This window comes from Hibiscus syriacus, unplaced genomic scaffold, assembly GCF_006381635.1.
Source record: "Hibiscus syriacus cultivar Baekdansim isolate YM2019G1 unplaced genomic scaffold, ASM638163v2 tig00000340_pilon, whole genome shotgun sequence".
Taxonomy (NCBI): Eukaryota; Viridiplantae; Streptophyta; class Magnoliopsida; order Malvales; family Malvaceae; genus Hibiscus; species Hibiscus syriacus.
In genome coordinates, this window is record NW_024061783.1 from 3078723 (window position 1) to 3098082 (window position 19360).

Here is a 19360-nt window from a genome sequence, read left to right on the forward strand (position 1 = left end):
AAGCAGAGACGTCATTTTCAATGAAAATGTGATGTACAAAGATAGGTCAACCGCAGAATCAAGTAATACCGAAGCTGAAACAAAGGAATTTGCTGAGTCGAGGAGATTTCTGGAAATGATGTTCAGATCAATCCTGAAGCAGTTCAAGAAGAACCAGGCACACCAGAACTGAGACGCTCCTCCAGAATTCCTAAACCAACCCAACGATATTCTCCTTCTTTACACTACTTGTTGCTGACTGACAATGGTGAACCAGAGTGCTATGATGAAGCAATGCAAGTGGAGGATTCAGTCAAGTGGGAGTTTTCCATGAAAGATGAGATGGACTCGCTATGTCAAATCAGACATGGGAATTAGCTGAATTACCACCAGGCAAGAAAGCACTCCACAACAAGTGGATTTACAGGATCAAAGAAGAGCACGATGGGAGCAAACGCTACAAAGCAAGATTGGTGTCAAAGGCTTTCAGCAAAAGAAGGTATTGACTACAATGAAATTTTCTCTCAGTCGTAAAATTGTCTACAATCAGACTGGTGTTGAAAAATTGTAGCTGTAGAGAATTACATCTTGAGCAGTTAGATGTAAAGACAGCTTTCCTTCATGGTGATTTGGAGGAAGAAATCTATATGAGGCAGCCAGAAGGCTTCATAGAGGCAGACAAGAAAAAACCTGGTATGCAGGTTGAAGAAGAGCTTGTATGGTTTAAAACAAGCTCCTAGACAGTGGTACAAGAAGTTCGATAGCTTCATGAGTAGCAGTGGTTTTCAGATGCCAAGCAGATCATTGTTGCTACATCAAGAGGTTCGACAACAGCTTCATTATTTTATTATGTACGTTGATGACATGCTCGTTGCAGGCTCAGACATGCAAGAGATTATACACTTGAAGCAAAAATTGTCGAAGCAGTTTGCTATGAAGGATCTGGGCGCTGCAAAGCAGATTCTTGGGATGAGGATCAAAGAGACACAAAGTCGGGGACTTTGATGTTATCACAGGCTGAGTACATCAACAAAGTACTCTCCAGGTTCAACATGCAAGATGCTAAACCAGTAAGTACACCTTTAGGTGTTCATTTCAGACTCTCCAAAGACCAATCACCAAAGACGGAGGAAGAACGTGCACACATGGTGAAGGTGCCGTATGCCTCAGCAATGGAAGTCTGATGTATGCCATGGTTTGTACCAGACCAGATATTGCTCATGCAGTGGGAGCTGTTAGCAGGTACATGAATAATCCGGGCAAGGTACACTGGGAAGCAGTCAAATGGATCCTCAGATATCTTCGGGGTACCACAAACAAAGCACTTTGTTTCAAAGGTGGAGATATGATATGACAGGCTATGTAGATGCTGACTTAGCCGGAAATGTCGACATCAGAAGGAGCACTACAGGGTATGTCTATACTCTAGGAGGAACTGCAGTGAGTTGGGTTTCTCAACTACAGAAGATAGTTGCTCTCTCCACAACTGAAGCAGAATATGTCGCTGTTACGGAAGCCAGCAAGGAGATGGTTTGGCTCCAAAGTTTCTTGGAAGAGTTAGGCAAGAAACAAGAAAACAATATCTTGTATTGCGACAGTCAAAGTGCTATCCATCTAGCAAAGAATCCGTCTTTTCATTCCAGGACAAAGCACATACAATTGAGATATCATTTTATCCGGTCTCTTCTGGAAGATGGGATTTTGAAACTTGAAAAGATTAGTGGAGCTCAAAATCCGGCAGACATGTTGACAAAGACGGTGACTACGGATAAACTGAAGTTGTGTTCAACTTCAGTTGGCATGCTAGAATAACAAGACCAGACTGCTGCTGCATTGATCGAGGTGTGAAGACATATTAAAATCAGTCTTCAAGTGGGAGATTGTTAAAAGTTTCAAAGTTTGGCAACCAACTTTGGAAAATGTTTTTTTCAAAGTTTGGTAAATGTTTCTTTGAAAAATGTTTTTCAAAGTTTGGTAAAATTTTGGTAGATGTTTGTTGAAAATAGGAATGGGTAAATTCACTTTAGTCATTGCACTTTAGGGTATTTTCAAAGATTAGTCCCTAAGTTTCTACTATAAATACCCTTACCCATTTAGCTTCAAAATCATCCCAAAACATTTCTTTCTTCCTATACTAGAGAGCTTTCTTGTGAGTAGTTAGTGTTTTGTAAACACTTGTAAATTTTCTCTCTTAGTAAAAGATCTGCAGCAGTCCGGAGAGTAAGCACAATTGGCTGAACTCCGTTATCAATTTTCGGGTATTTTTTTTCCGCTTTTATTTCGCATTCTCACTAATCTGGTTATAGGGAAATTACTTGTACTCGGTTTATTTTCCTAACATCTCTCGTAGGCAGTCGATTTAAAATGGCCATCTACGCGATCATCGAGTGCCTAGAAACATGAAGTGTGTGTCAAACCAACCGATGCTAAATCACCTTCTCCCTCCTAAGTTGAATAGCCTCCCACACCCTTCTCAAAGTCACCTCCGGACCAAGAACAGTGCAACATAAAACGGAGGACTTTAGCTTAAGCAACTTTCGTTAAGCATGATAATGACATGACCGTACTTACAACTGTAAAAAATACTCGGTGAATTATTAGAAATTGTTATATTATGTACTTAATTTAAGATTATGATTATAAATTTTCATTATAATTTGTAATATTTTTAATTTGGAAAAAAATTAGTGGATTCTATATAAAACTTGTCTAATCCTAGCCGTCCAAGAAAAATAAAGAGTTAACTATTTCAAATATCACTCACCTTTAAGCATAGGCTCGTTTATATCACTAGTGTTTCAATTTTACCAATTTTAACACTAATGTTTATGTTTAGCTGCAATTATGACACTTCGTTGTTAATTCATTAACGAAGCAATGACGTGGCATCTTTTTTCTGTTACGGCGATGACATGAGTCCCTCATCAAAACGACATCGTTTTGACACGACCGTTTTGATGTTCAAAAAGCTCAAAACGACGTCATTTTGTTGATGAAAAAAATACTTTTCATGGGATTCAAACCGTAGATCTTTAGTATCCAAAGCTAAATACCCAACCACCAAACTAACTTAAGATCTTGTTACAAACTTAACAAAACTATTATAAATGTTAAATAACAGTTTGAATTTTTAGTTTTTATGAATACAAACTAATAATCTTCATCTCTTTCCTTTCTTCATCAAGAAAACTCCACAAACGGTTATTAGTGTTTTTCTTATTAGTGTTTTTCTTATAAATGTTATAAGGAAGGAGATGAAGATTATTAGTTTGTATTTATGAAAACTAAAAGTTCAAACTGTTATTTAACATATATATAATAGTTTTGTTAAGGTTGTAACAACTTTTTAAGTTAGTTTAGTGGTTAGGTATTTAACTTTAGATTCTAAAGGTTTACGGTTTGAATCCTATGAAAAATATTTTTTTCATCAACAAAACGATATCATTTTGAATATTTTGGACATCAAAACGGTAGTGCCAGAACGACGTCGTTTTGATAAGTGAGTCATGTCATCGTCATTATGAAACATAGATATCAATGACATAAATGAGTCCACACTTAATGAGTGGTATTTAAAGTAGTTAAGCCAAAAATAAAATTTAACACTTCACAAAGCATTACAGTTAGGGGTGTGTAAATTCGGGTACCCGGAACTTTCGGATCGACGATTTTTCGGCCCGTGTCCCGACCCGGATGTTACGGGTACCCGGTAATCGGGTACCCGGATTTTGCGGGTACCCGATACCCGGTTTTTAATTTTTTATTTTTAAATTATTAATTTTAAAAAATATATACACAAATTTAAATATTCGAAACTTCGAATTACATACTATAATATCCGAACATAAAATTTAAAAGTTCGAAATACAAAATATAATAATCTATAATATAAATAATTCATTATATTTATATAATTATATATAAAAAATAAAAAAAATAAAAAACTAACCGGGTACTCGGGTAACCGGGTACCCGGAAAAACTAGATTTTGTGACCCGTCGGGCCGGGTACCCGACCCGGCCGGGTAATTTTTTTTAGAGAATTACTCGGTTTTTTTAAATCTGAATCGACGGGTCGACGAATCGGGTCAATCGGGTCGAGTAATTTTGCACACGCCTAATTACAGCTCCTTGTCTTTTTCTCTTACAGGTTTAGGGTTTAATTGAACCTCGAGCCTTCTGCTTCTCCGTTACCCGACGCCGTCAACGCTGGTTGGTCCGACCCAATCATTTGACGGGTACAAAATCCCATTTTTCTATGGATTTCTCATGAAACATTGTTATTTGCAGAAAAGATATTAAGTATAGAAAAATGGCTTACTTAAGAAATTCAAAACATTCACTCGGGACGTTATTGTACCACACCAGGCTGAACACTTATAATGGGCATGGATACTCTCTACTTGGGCAACCAAAGCAGCCTCCTTTGCTCAATCTACAAACACCAAAGCCACAAAAAATTCTTGCTTGTATTGGGTTTCGAGAAGTTTCAACTCTCAGACATCTTCTTCTTCTGCTGAACAAATGAGCCTTATCAAGCAACTCAGGGAAAGAACAAGTGCTCCCATAAAGGATGTCAAGGCTTCTCTTGTTGATTGCAATTGGGATATTGGTATGGAATATAAAATACCCTGACTTCGTTTTTCTCTGATATTTTGTTTTTACTGTTTGTTTTGCCTTTTGGATTATGGTTTTTGATTGTGTATGCAGAGGCTGCACAGAAAGAATTGAAGGAAAGAGGAAAAGTTTTGGCCATGAAGAAGTCATCAAGGACTGCTACCGAGGGTCTGCTTGCTTTGGCTCAAAATGAGGGCAAGGCTGCTGTAATCGAACTTAATTGCGAGACTGATTTTGTTGCAAAGAATGAAATTTTCGAGTACTTGGTTAGTGGGGGATTAATGATTTTCTTGTTTATGTATAATTGAATTTGAAGTCTATTCTTGGAAGCTTTTGTTTGTATTCGGTTAATTTGAATATTATGCTCTATTTCCCTTGGTTGCATTATTGTTGTTACTTTTATTTGTACTGTGTTATTGCTTGTAATTTACCAATATCATGTTTCATACAGGCTTTGGCATTGGCAAAGCAAGCTTTGTTGGTTGAAAACTCTTCCCAACAGGTTCATGGGGTTTTTTCGTTTGGTCCCGAGTGTTTGGAGGTTAGAAATTTCGATACTAAAAGCTTGTTATTTTATTCTTATTAAACCGGATGAAATCTTTGTTCGTTTTACCCTTTTGTTATGAGCTTGTTCTTGTTTAACTGTCATGATTTCCCCATCAAACCAGTGAGTAAAGAGATTTGGTAGGTTAGGATAAGTTACTCATTTTAGTATTTTATTGAGCATATTTCCAATCTTCCGCGCTTTTGCCACTTTGACTCAAATTGCTGTCTGAAATCCCATGATTATTGCTACCAGGACTTAAAATTAAATCTTGACCATCCAAAAATTAGTGGGGAGACAACCATTCAAAATGCGGTTACAGAAGTGGCTGCAATGATGGGAGAGAATATAAAATTGAGGAGGGGTGTTGTGATGTCAACATCTTCACCCGGTGTTGTTTCTGCTTACCTCCATAGATGTCCTCCTCAGGTACTGTTCTTTTTTTTCCCTTCCGGTTTATATTGCTTGGTAGGCAACATGCTTATAGAGTGCTTTCCCCCCAACATTCAACATGGTATCTTAGTTGTAATGGTAGTGTCTCATAGGAAAAATATAATCTGGGTCCGACAACGATATAATAATTTTTTGTGTGGTTGTAGGTTTAGGTTGAATCGTTGGAATTTTATCTCTCGAAGCTGAGAATGAGATTCCTCAATTGGATGCCTTCCAGAAGGTTGGCTCAGAGCTAGCAATGCATATCGTGGCAGCAAACCGTTATTCTTAACAAAGGAATTCGTGACCTCTGATGCACTTAACAATGAAAGCTAGATTCTAAAATTTCAGGTATCTATAAATTATGGATACTGATTTGTTTTGTATGTGATTATCACATTACATGTATGCCATTCTACAGTGTCAGCTATATATAATTATTTTATGGATAACGACATTACATTGCATGGATATCCTCGCCATAAAAATGTGATCATCCGGTCTTAAAACTTCATTTTTATGAATACTAATTTATTTTGTTTGTCAGGCCGAAAGTACTGGAAAGTCTCAGATGGTCATAGACAAAATGGTCGAAGGTCATCTGTCTAAATACTTTGAGGAGGTTGTTCGTATGGAGCAAAAATATTTCTTGAATGATTCTTTAAGCATTAAGGTATGTGAGGTCCTCTTTATTGTATTTTAAACTTAAATATACTGATGTGAAACTATAGCTCCATCATATTTGCTCTCAGGATTCGGATTTCGGAGTTCGAAGGGCTAATGAGGGATACATTTAGAAGGGCGAGACATTCAAAACTAGTATACCTTTGAGCTTGGTACTCACTACTCACGTTACTCAGACTCAGGTGTTAGTGTCAGACATGGGTATATATATATGATACATGTATGATTAGACTTTTCTAAGGTTTTCCATGTATTTGGAGGATCCTTGGAGGTCATATTCCATATCCATATGCTGGAAATGAGTGTTAGACATGGGGTTTTCAAGAAAAATGATTGTTGACTAGAAACTTAATATACAGATGATTTATATTTTCTAAAGTGTTCATGGTTGATTAAAACTTAATACCCTGCACTAGGTAATGTTGGATAATCTATCGAAGGAAGTCGGCTCACCAGTGAAGATTGGCAACTTTTTCAGAATGGAAGTCGGAGAAGGAATTCAAAGGTAGAGCCACACCTGCAAAAATATATAATTTTTTGTTTCTCATGTGAGTTGCTTTTTCTGTAATAGTAAACTTGTCTTGATTGACTTGAGTAGGGGCCTTTGCCTTTATCAGCCGCTCTCTATAACTCTTGCTAATACAGGGTACATTTTTGTTCATGCTATTCGTATTTTCAGGCCTGAAGCGCCGAGTGCTTAACCTGGAAGCAATCACCATAGAATTCTAATGTTTACTCTTGACAAACAACCAAGCATTTACAGTGTTCCTCATTATTTGGCGAAGGTTGACATGAACAATTCATCGCCATCTTCGAAGCTCCAAACTTCATTTTTGGGCGTGAAACAATCGAAACTTCCGGTGCTGCCGCAACGTCCCAGTATCTTTAGTTCAGTCGGGCAAAACAAAACATAGGAATGAGAACCGACTTGTTCATGATTTTCTTGTTCTCTTGCTACGTGCTATGGCTTTGCTTTAGCGGTAAAGGACGTGCCTGTGATCATAGGCATGCATTGTTAAGATATTTATAGCTGCTGAAATGAACCAGTTTGGTAAAAAAAAATCTCAAAGTAATATTTTAAACCGAATTTGGTAATTAGTTATTTGGGTTTTGATTAATACAAGGAAAATTACTTAAATGGTCACTCAACTTTTAACATGTTGACATTTTGATCACCCAGAAATCCTTTCAATAGTGATTTCTGATAAATTCTAATAAAACAAATAAGTATTAGTAGATGATATGCTTTCTTTTTTTATTTCTTTTACGCTATAACGTAATCAATTTTAAAAATGTATTATTCACTAAATTTAAATTTAATTCTTAATATTTGTAGTTGAATGGAATTTTAATTGTATACTAACGAGCAGTTGGTGTACATTTTTATATTCCATTTTCTAGTAAGATTTACTCTAAAATTTAAAGACTACTTAAATTGGTTTATGCAATTGTATTATCAATTTGAAATGCAATAATAAATAGATTTATTGTATAAATTGATCTCTAAACAGGGACGAAACTACATGGAAGGTGGGAGGGACAATTACCCCCAACTTGATGGTTTAATTGGTTGTAAATTACTAATATTTCGAAATCGTTACATTTAAGTTATTGTTCCTCTCAATTTTTGGTTTAATTATACAATTAAGTTATTGTTTCTTTGACTGACATTAACCGATAATTATTTATTGTTGACCAAGTGTTGATTGCATTGGTTGAAAAATTTTAATTGTTGTTCTTTATTTTTTTTCAAGAATTTTTTAAATTAATTGTACACATTTTCGATATTCATGATTATTTGTAAAAAAATGATTTTTAGAATTTTTAAATTTTATTGAAAATTTTCAAAAAAAAAAAAATCAATTCAATATTAAAAAAATATAAATTCTAAAAATGATCGATTAAAAAATATTTCTTCAAAATGATTAAAATTTTTAAAAAATATGTATAGTTTAAAAAAATTATAAAAAGAAGGTTAATGTTAGTCGCCAACAGTACTTTCCCAAAATAATTGTTTTTTCTTTTGTTCTTTTATGTATTTTTTAAATTTAATGCATAATTTGATCATTAAATTATACTTTTTCTATTTTAATCCTTTTATTATTATTGAAAGTGTTGTGTGATGCTTTTTAACGAGCAACATGTGTCAATCATTCTTTTAATGATAATAATAATAAAAATAATTTAAGAAAATAATAACATTAAATTACGATCCGAAAGAAAAATTAAAAATCCAATCTCATAAATTGTAATTATTATTCCAAAGCAAAGTAGGTCAAGGTGCCCCATTTGGTTTTAACTAAGAATGCGATACTTAGTGTTGACAAACAACCAAGCATTTACAGTCTTGCTCGTTATTTGGCAGAGCTTGACATTTACAATCCTTGGTCATAGCTGCAGCTCCAAACTTGGCATTCACGGCCATGTAACAATTGTATATTCCGGTTTGACCGCATTGTCCCGGTATCTTTAGCTCCGTCGGGCAGAACTTAAGACCCACTACACGCAGTAAAAACAAACAAACGTTCTTCTTCTTCTTCTTCTTCTTCTTCTTCTTCTTCTTCTTCTTCTTCTTCTTCTTCTTCTTCTTCTCTTCTTCTTCTTCTTCTTCTTGTCTTGCTATGTGTTTTGATCATATAAGCATGAGTCGTTTGAGATTTTATAGGGTGCTCAAATGATCAAGGATGGTAACAACGGGTCTTTAAAAGGTAAATATTTGTATTATAACAAATTGGTCGTAAAAAGGAACAACATTAATTGCAATCCTAAAAGTTTTATCTGATATCTCAAGTTTCCAAATGCATGATTGAGTATCCTAATTCTATTTCGAGTTAATTACACTATAAGTCTCTAAACTATATTTTTATTCTAAATTAGTTCCTAAACTTTTGGATGTTATAATTTTATCCCCAAACTATCAATCTCATTCTAAATTAGTCTCAAATTTTGAACATTTCGATTTCAACTTCAACTATGACCCTCATTCTAAATTGGTCCACAAACTTTTTAATGTTCCAATTTCATACCCAAATAAAGCATAAACACTAATTAATGTTGAATTTAAACAAATAATGTTTTAACTTTTAATTTCATTAAATAATGATTTCGAAGGGCATAATATATCATTAACTATCATTTACGCCCCATCGTATTATTAGGCATTACTAGTTTAATAAGCCAAAAAAATCATTTTTTTGGAAGAGTACCCCTACAAGTTTTTTTTTCTTTTTGAAAAATTACTCTCTAAACTGTACACATAGAATTACCTCACGTCCTACAAAAAACGTGTAATCACCTCACGTTCTATGAGGCGCGAGTCTTCTCCAACGTGGATACACTTTTCAGAGAATACAATTTAATATTTCAATTAATGACCTTGCGTTCTGCACATCGCGAGGTTCTCGGGATATTGAAATGTTTTGGCAAATTATCGCATGTGGTATTTTACATACCTCGCGTTTTGTTACATATCAAGTTTCCAACCCAAAGCGCAAGCGTTTATAGGCACGTTCGAGGGGTATTTTGGGTAGTTATTCTAAAAAAATTCATAATTTATAAGATTATAGGCATAATATTGGAATTTATCTTTCAATTGTGGTCAATATCAATCCATATGAGATATTGTAAGTGGGTTAAAAATCGCATTCAAAATGGTTCCAAAGTTTGTTTTGTGCATGAAGAAAATGTTAAAATGATTTGATAGAAATATTCGAGGGGGGTTTTCGGGTAGTTAATCTGAAAATTTTCGTAATTTATAAGATTAGAGGAATATTATTATAACTTATCTTTCAATTAAAGTTAATATCGGCACATATGAGACATTGTAAAAGGGGTAAAAATCGCGTTCAAAATGATTCCAAAACTTGATTTTCTACATGAAGAAGAAGCTAACATGACTTGATAGGCATGTTTGGGGAGTATTTTCGGAAAGTTAGTCTAAAACTTTTCTTCATTTATAAAATTATAGGTGTAGCATTGGTATTTATGTTAGTGTATCAATTCTTGGTAAGCGGGTGTGAGTTATTGTACCAGTCCACCTATCATTGATATAACAAAAAAATCACTTGTAAAACCCTAAAAAATATATAAATATATAAACATAGTTCATTTTTAAATACCTCTAAAGTAGTGGAAATTTAAATGGGGTCGGGTGTATAGGAATCGGTTGTACAAACGACAATCACAACTACGTCCACGATTGTAACAACACCAAATACCCTTCAATAAATTGTTTTCCGGATCAACAACTTTACATAGCCCTGGAACAAAAAGGCCAAACATTGTCGATCCTCAACTCTTGTATTTCGAGCTCTGCAAAACGTGTATATGATACAACCACATCAGATGCAATTTGTTTCGAGATTTATTTGGCATCAAGATCCCCCAATAACTCGTAAAATATGAGCACGAGCAAACCGCTACAAAATAAAAATTGTGCAAAAAATTTAAAAAATCGTAAAAAAACAATAACATAAAATAAAATAAAATTTAAATATTATAAAAAAAATTAAAATAAATAAACCTAGATTTCAAAAATTACTTCTTTAATTACTAAGCAACATTGGCGGGTAACTACGTAAAATTATCGTCTAAAAATTTAATCTTGATCTTCCCTCCATCCATATCATTATTTCTCGGACTAAGTTCGAGCAGTTCCACACACAAGCTAACCTAGTACCCATCGAAAATACCGGTAATAGTCGTTCCGTCAACATTTAACCCAAGATAGAATGCAACATCTTCAAGGGCAATAGTCGTCTCCGTACAAGGAAAATGAAACGTGTATGTCTCCGATCTCCATCGTTCTAACAATATGTTTATCAATGAAGGATGCAACTTCATACCATCAATTATAATACTAACGTAACTTATTCCGACTTCATGTAAATACGGAAGAATATCTTTATTGGAGGTTCCGTAATTTTAGCCATACTCGATTGACGTGGCGCTTTGTGGGAGGTAATAAAACATGAACACAGCAGAATGGTTTACTGACATTTCGGATGAGGCCTTTCCCTTATGCCTCTTTCTCTTATTTGAATATGGACCTAAAGCCGAACTATTCTTTACTTTAAGGCTTGATATACTATTGCACAATTAAATTAATTTTAAGATTTAAATAATTAAAATAGAACTTGAAAATTTAAAAACATAAAAACCATTTGTAAATACACATAATGAGATAGGAGCATATAAGGTTCCAACTTTTAGGATTAGTTCCTTCTCCTTTTAAATTGATTATAAAAAACTATTTATGTAATGTCTAAAAAAATTACCCACTTTTTGTTAACGAATTATCTTATTATAAATCGGCTTCTTAAATTAATTATAATAAGTCATTTATGTCTTACCCACTTTCCATTAACAAACTATCGTATTTATCATAAATTGGCTTCTTTTCATTTTCTAAACCTTTTTCTTCCATCTTTTATATTTCTAGTAGGTGTGTTAGGTTATTCGAAGATCCGGATATTTTGTTCTTTAGATAGTAAAAAAATATTTGTGTTCCGATATCTTAATATCAAGTACCATGTTGATATATATATATAGGCATTTTAATTATAACGTGTAAAACTCTTTTAGTTTTACAACTTTTAAGAATCATTGGATGAGAGGAAATCAAATGCTTAGATTAACGGGTGAAATTATTCATTGGAAGTAAACAATGAGTTAATCTTAGCATTTCATTTCCTCTCATCCAATGATCCTAAAAAAGTTTCAATTTAAACGTTTTACGCTAAGCTTAACAGGGACGGAGCCAGGATTTTAGTTTGGGGGCAAAATATAATTAACAATAGAAAATGAGAAGAAATCAAAATAAATCAAAATTTAAAGGTCTAAATCAATAACTATCCCATTTTTTAATGGTAAAAGTTTTGGGGGCAGTGACCCCGGGACTTACGTGACTCCGTAAACTCATAATAATTAATGGATTAAATATCTAACTCGAAAAAATTATTTAATTCTGATCAAATAATTTTGAATACCCCTGATATTTAACGCGATATTTACGCGAATTAAATATATATATTTTTAACTTATTTTTATGAAAAAACATATATTTTTTTATCCGTTCACCAAATTAAAAATTGATTCGAATCGTTTCAAATTAAAAAGGTTAAGACTTAAAAATAAAAAATAAAAAAATTGCATACTTTTTAATACAATATTCCTAACATTATCGAAAAGATATTGTACAGGTTATAATTCCGTTTGTTTTTCTTTGTTTAAAGAATTTATTTTTGTCAACGAAATATTTGAATTTAAAAATAAAATTTGGTGATGGGGCCCGGCATAGTAGACAGTTGGCTGGGCCCACTTAGGGACGAATATAGTATTTGTTTGAATGTATTGATAATTTCCATAGAACCCGTACCCCTATACTAATTTTAAGATATAAGTAAAAATTCAGTAAAATACAATGAGGTACGCTTCGTACTAGAAAACAGAATAATTATATGTTCTAAAATTAATATATATTTGATTTTTCAGCAACATATATATAAATAAAAATACCAACCAAAGCACTGAACCTGCATAAGCACATCCAAGTAATCACTGTATTTTACGATTGTAACTGGCAGGAGTCTGGAAGATACAAAAACCGACACATGGATCTCCAAAGAATTGAATCCAGGCTTGATAAAGGTGTCTACTCTGAGTGCAGTACAAAGTTCTTCAGGGATCTCCTTCTATTGTTCAACATCATCGGTTTTCACCGGAAAAGTTCACCCGAACGTACTGCTGCTGAACAACTCCGGGCTTTGGTCTTGAAGGAAATGAACCATAAGCTTCCGAAACAAGACGATTCCTCAAAACCCAGCAAATCTTCCACAATGGTCCCATGCGGGAAACGTACTTCTTCCAAGGCAGTAATCAAAGATGGAAAAGAAAGAGTGGTTGAAGAGAAACAAAAGGCGAATGAGAAGAAGATCGATGCTAGTCCTTTTGCCGCGACTAATACGACGCTGTCGTCGGCATAAGGAAGAAAAGAAGTAAAGAAAGAGCGGTTTTCGGGGCGTTGGAACTCATTGAGAACAAGCAGCAAGAGTGGGGATTCAAATCACGAGTATGGTGGTAACGAGCTCAGTTCACATGACGCGGTGGAGCTGAAGGTGGATACCAAGAAAGAAAACAACAAGGCGAGGAAGAAACAAGGAGCAGCAAGTTTCTTGAAAAGAATGAAACAGAATTCCATTTGTAATTTATAAGTTAACAATTTTTAATTATATAATTAAAAATACATAAATATTATTTTACTTATAATTATTTTTTGAATTTTATAGTGTAAAAATCAATATTTTTATGAAATAACCTCACCAATTCAATATTATTACACATCACCAATCAAAACTAAAGAGCCAAAGCCAAAAAACCCAATCACAATATCTCTATATCCCTCTGTCTTTCACTCTTAACCATGTTACTCAGAAACAACAAAACCTTATTTTCTTCAAATCTATCTGTTTTCTCATCTGGGTTTTAACACTTTCCTTCTCCAGCTCATAGCTTTTTAAAGTTTGAAACTTTCATTCCTTTTACAAGTATTTCACTTTCTCAACTTAAAAGTGGAAAAAGGAGAAGTTCTGGGTGTGGTTGCTTTGTTTGAACAGATTCAAATTGATGGATTTCTTTATTAAAATTCATATTAACTTTGGTTCATTTCAGGTTGGTTCCACTTCTCTCTCTCTCTCTCTCTCTTTTATTTTCTGTTTTGAACTTTGAATTATCTTTTGTTTCCTATCTATCCTTTTTGTTGATGTTCATCTCGCTTGAAATTTATATGCACTTTCGTTTGATCTTCATTTTATTTAATTCTTTTTACTTTCTGATTCTTTGTTACTTTATTACTAGTTTCTTATCTGTTCTTCTGTTTGTCATTTGGTATATTTACTAAGTTTGAATTCATGTAAATCTGAGTACTTTGTAGCTGTGAATCCATTGTATTCCCCATTGGAAAATAGGTCTAATTCATTCTTAATACTGGGTATTTTTAAAAACTAGAAACTTTAAAATAAAATAAAAAAGTTACTTTCTCATCTCTAATAGAATTATAAGCCAGGATATGCATCTTCAGATGTTCTGTTTATAGCTTTTAAATGTTTTGGTGATCTGGAAATCGATTCAGCTCTCTCATTAGTGTAACTAGACATTGATATCACTTCAATTTTAATATATTTTGGCTAGATTATAAGTATTTGAGAATCTGTAATGTTCATTTGTGGAAGCTTCTTTTAACCAAGCTCTTTCATCTGTGGATTTATGGTTTGACAGACTGCAACTTGATTTTTATGGTAGCTATTCATTAGTTGGGTTTAAGAGTATGGTAGAGGTAGAGGAAAGGGGAAGAAGTTGACCGTTAGCAACCATGAAGACGTGGGGAGTGGTGAAGAGAGAAAATTACTTTGCAAAAGAGAAGGGGAAGGCCGCAAAAACCGTTAAAAGATGAAACCGAAGAAGAAGTCGAAAAACTTGATGGGGGTGGCAAGAATGGAAAAGCTGATATGACAGCCGATGAGAGAAAGAGTCCCCCTTCTGCCGAGAACAGGAAAAAGAGAAAGCGTACATCGCAGGTGAAAGAGAAGGCCGATTCGATCAAAGAAGAGAATGGCTTAGGCACCAGATCGAGCACTGATGAATTGTCAAAGTCTAATGGTTTCCGGAAAATGGGAGTAGGCGTAAAAGCAAGCCACATCGAGCTGCTGAAGCAGTCGTCGAATGCAAGTGAGGTTGTGGCGGTTATCGCTGTATGTGTCTTCTTTTTCACTTGGCCAAACCACATGATGAGATGAGAAGCGAGGCCTAGTAAATCTGTATATCTAATATTCCATCTAAGTAATTGTTTCCTACCACTTTTAAGCCTCGCTCATAAATCTCTATATGGTATGCATCTATGTGGTTATCTAATATATCTAATATATCATCTGGATTACAATGCCAAGCTCTTCCTTTCACCATTCTAATAAATTTTGATGGCTGGTATAACACCACATAGGTGCATACTATCTACTTCAACTAATAAATGGCTTTTAAGCCTTGTTTTCCCGGTACAAAGTCGCTCTGCTTCCATTTACATTGTGTTCAAGTTCTTTTGTGCTTCTATGTAGCTTCCCTTGTGTTCTCCTAAATGCATCATTTTGCTGTCAAACTCTTATCTTCTTCTTCTTCTTCTTCTTCTTCTTCTCTTCTTCTCTTCTTTTCTCTTCTCTTTTCCTTCTTCTCTTCTTCTCTTTCTCTCTTCTTCTTCTCTTCTCTTCTTCTTCTCTTCTTCTTCTCTTCTTCTTTTCTTCTCCTTCTTCTCTTTCTTTCCTTCTTCTTCTCTTCTTCTTCTTCTTCTTCCTTCTTCTTCTTCTTCTCCTTCTTCTTCTCTCTTTCTTTTTTCTTTTTCCTTCTCTCTTCTTTTCTTTCTTCTTTTCTTCTTCTCCTTTTTCTTCTCTTTCTTCTTCTTCTCTCCTTCTTCTTTCTTCTTCTCTTCTTCTTTCTCTTTTCTCTTCTCTTCTCTTCTTTTTCTTCTTCTTTCTCTTCTCCTTCTTCTCTTTTTCTTCTCTTCTTTTCCTTCTTCTTCTCTTCTTCTTCTTTTCTTCTTCTCCTTTTCTTCTCCTTCTTCTTCTCTTCTTTCTCTTTTCTTTCTTCTTCTTCTCTTCTTCTTCTCTTCTTCTTCTCTTCTTCTTCCTTCTTCTTCTTCCTTCTTCTTCTTCTTCTCTTCTTCTTTCTTCTTCTTCTTCTTCTTCTCTTCTTCTTCTCTTTCTTTCTTCTTCTTCTTTTTCTTCTCTTCTTCTTCTCTTCTTCTTCTTCTTCTTCTTTCTTCTTCTCTTCTTTTCTCTTCTCTTCTTTTTCTCCTTTCTTCTCTTCTTCTTCTCCTTCTTCTTCTTCTTCTTCTCTTCTCTTCTCTTCTTCTTTTCTTCTTCTCTCTTCTTCTTCTTCTTCTTCTTCTTCTTTCTTCTTCTTCTTCTTCTTCGTCTTTCTTCTTCTTTTCTTCTTCTTCTCTTTTCTTCTTCTTCTTCTTCTTTTCTTCTTCTTCTTCTTGTCTTCTTCTTCTCTTCTCTTCCTTCTTTCTTCTTCTTCTCTTTCTTCTCCTCTTCTCCTCTTCCTCCTTCCTCCTTCCTCTCTTCTTCCTCCTCTTCTTCTTCTTCCTCTCTTCTCTTCTCCTTCCTTTCTTCCTCTTCCTTTCTTCTTTCTTCTCTTCTTCCTTCTTCCTCTTCTCCTCTTCCTCTTCTCTTCCTCTTTCTTCCCTTCTCTCTCTTCCTCTTCCTCTTCCTCTTCCTCTTCCTCTTCCTTCCTCTTCCTCTTCCTTTCCTCTTCTCTTCCTCTTCCTTTCTCTTCCTCCTCCTCTTCTTCCTCCTCTTCCTCTTCCTTCCTTTCCTCCTCCTCTTCTCTCTTCCCTTCTCTCTTCTTCCTCTTCTTCCTCTTCTTCCTCTTCTTCTTCTTCCTCTTCTTCTTCTTCTCTTCTTCCTCTTCTTCTTCTTCTCTTCTTCTCTTCTTCTTCCTCTTCTTCCTCTTCTTCCTCTTCTTCCTCCTCTTCATCTTCTTCCTCTTCTTCCTCTTCTTCCTCTTCTTCTTCTTCCTCTTCTTCTTCCTCATCTTCTTCTTCTTCTTCTTCTTCTTCTTCTTCTTCTTCTTCTACCTCCTCCTCCTCCTCTTCTTCTTCTTCTTCTTCTTCTTCTTCTTCCTCTTCTTCTTCTTCTTCTTCTTCTTCCTCTTCTTCTTCTTCTTCTAATCTAATAATCATATATTAATATAAAATCTTTTAATTTTATATTGTGTAACTCGATCTTACCAGATATATAATATACCCACACGGTAAGACCCTTACTTTGTGTTAGCCCACATGATGTAAAAAGGGTACTTGCACGAACCAGGGCCTTAGACCAAAGGGTTCATCAGAGCTCTTAGGAGATTGATTAGTGGACTTTTGGGGTTTGATAGCTCTTTGTATTCAAAAGGGTGTAAATGAACTCAATAAATAAGGTTGTATTGTGTTTGTAAGTTTATTTTTTAAGGCGTTCATGTTTGGTTCGTTTTGCTTTCGCAAACACGTTCGTTTATATATTCACAAACATGTTCGTTTAACGATCATCAATATGTTCGCTTATATGGTTAGAGTCCCAACACACTCTTTTTACTCTTTTATATGAACAATTCATCGAATACTTTATTCACCCGTACGCTTAAATTTTTCGCGAGTAAATGGGGTTTTCTATATAATAAATACACAATGTTTTCCCATATGTCATTGCACGTTGTATTTCAAAGATAAAAAAGCAATAGCAGTTAAAAGTAACTAAGCAAAGCTCAATGCTTCGTATATTTTCCCTTTTCAGAAACTTGTGCATTTAGGAAGAAGATGAATAAGGTGAAGAAATCATAGAGCAAACTTGAAACAATAAAGCCTCGTGCAGAACCTACAAACACTTGGTATTGAATAAAAGCTATATACAAATGTTTTCTCGATTGAATAAAGCTGCAAGTTGCATTGTATATCTTGATTTGAATGTGTCAGGCGAGCTACTATGTATGCAATAGATACAAGATTTTATGTTGGGAATGTGAATTTAAAAATTTATATTAGAGATTTAAAGAGTCTGAAATTATAAAATTTCAAGAATGCGAAATTTGATCATCAATAAAAGTACTTAAATTATATAAGAATTCTAAATTTTTAAAGGTTACGACCGTACTCCTAGCACTACTCGATCCATTCCGTCTGCGTTGCATTGAAGAGGTCAATAATGTTTACAGGTTGAGTGTCCTGAATGGGGAATTAATATTGTGCAGATAGAGCAATGGGCATGGTGAACAGATGATGACGACCACTCTCAACTCCACATGTGCATTTCATTAATCTGTTGATTAATGGCAACATCTCTGAGTTGGCACCTACAACCAAGTATAAATTTAAAATTACAATATATATATATATATATATATATTAAAATTATGTATTTTCTATTACAAATATATTTTTGTTCTTAAAATTTTAAAAATTCAAGTTCTTCTCATTAACATATGTAAATTCATTTTAGGACGGATATGTGGCTACTCTAAAATTTCCTAAAATTCAAAGTTTTCTATTAATATATATATGCACATCTTGAAATTTTATATTCTCCACCATGAAATTTTATCGTATCCACCTGAATATAAAAAATATATATATTATTATTATATGTGTAACCACCCTAAAAAAGATTTCTAGATCGATCACTAATTCACCCCTAAAATTTTCGTTAACATAAAATATTGGGTTAAGCCCTACTAAAACTACTAGTACCACTGCTTTCCACCGTAATCATCTTGTCATTATTTCTTTGATATTTTTTTTCCGAACCTTGATTTCCTGCATTATTTCACTTTCCAAGACTTAAAATACTAGGCTTTTGATTAATGAATGAATTGATACCACAAGGAGTCGTTAGGTAATTAACCCATACTCCCATTAATTTACCACAAAACTTTCTTTAGTTTCCAGTTAAGTTGTCGGTAGAATTCATGTACTCGAAGTACGTAAAAGAATTTGTTGCGAATCGTGAGTCGTGACTCACTCAGTATTCAACCTTCCAAACATAACTTTGCACTGGTATTATTATACACGTACATTATCCAGATAAAAAAACCAAATTTACAACCGATATAAAAATAATAATAAGTCAAATAAATCACATCTTATTAATATAATTATTGTTGTAATATTTATAAAATTAAAAAATATTTTTTAAATCAAAGAATTTAAGGTCTAAATAAATGAAAAATCAAGTGAATTTTGAAATGGGTCCAATGCCAAATCCACCTACACCATCAATGCTCTCATTATTTCCTGAAAAAGACTGAACATTTGTAAATGTTAGTGTAAATAGAGGGGGGAGTTTAGGGTGAATTTATTTCGTCATTCACCTGTTACTTATTTCTGTTACAAATCATTAAACTATTATATTTTTTAAAATTATACATAACATAATATTTTGGTTATGTTTCGACCATCCTCCACTAAAATATTAACATAGGTGTTGATGTATCACTTAAAGTAATGTTATATCAGCATTGAAAAATATTAAAAAAGTTATAAAAGCATCGTCATTAAATTTTTTAGAGCGGATGACTAAAACGA

At 33.9% G+C, this 19360-nt stretch overlaps 1 pseudogene; it reads left to right on the forward strand.

Annotated features, from left to right (window-relative positions):
- The first annotated feature begins 4290 nt into the window (after positions 1–4290).
- LOC120189284 lies at positions 4291–6956 on the forward strand (annotated as a pseudogene).
- The last annotated feature ends 12404 nt before the right edge of the window (positions 6957–19360 follow it).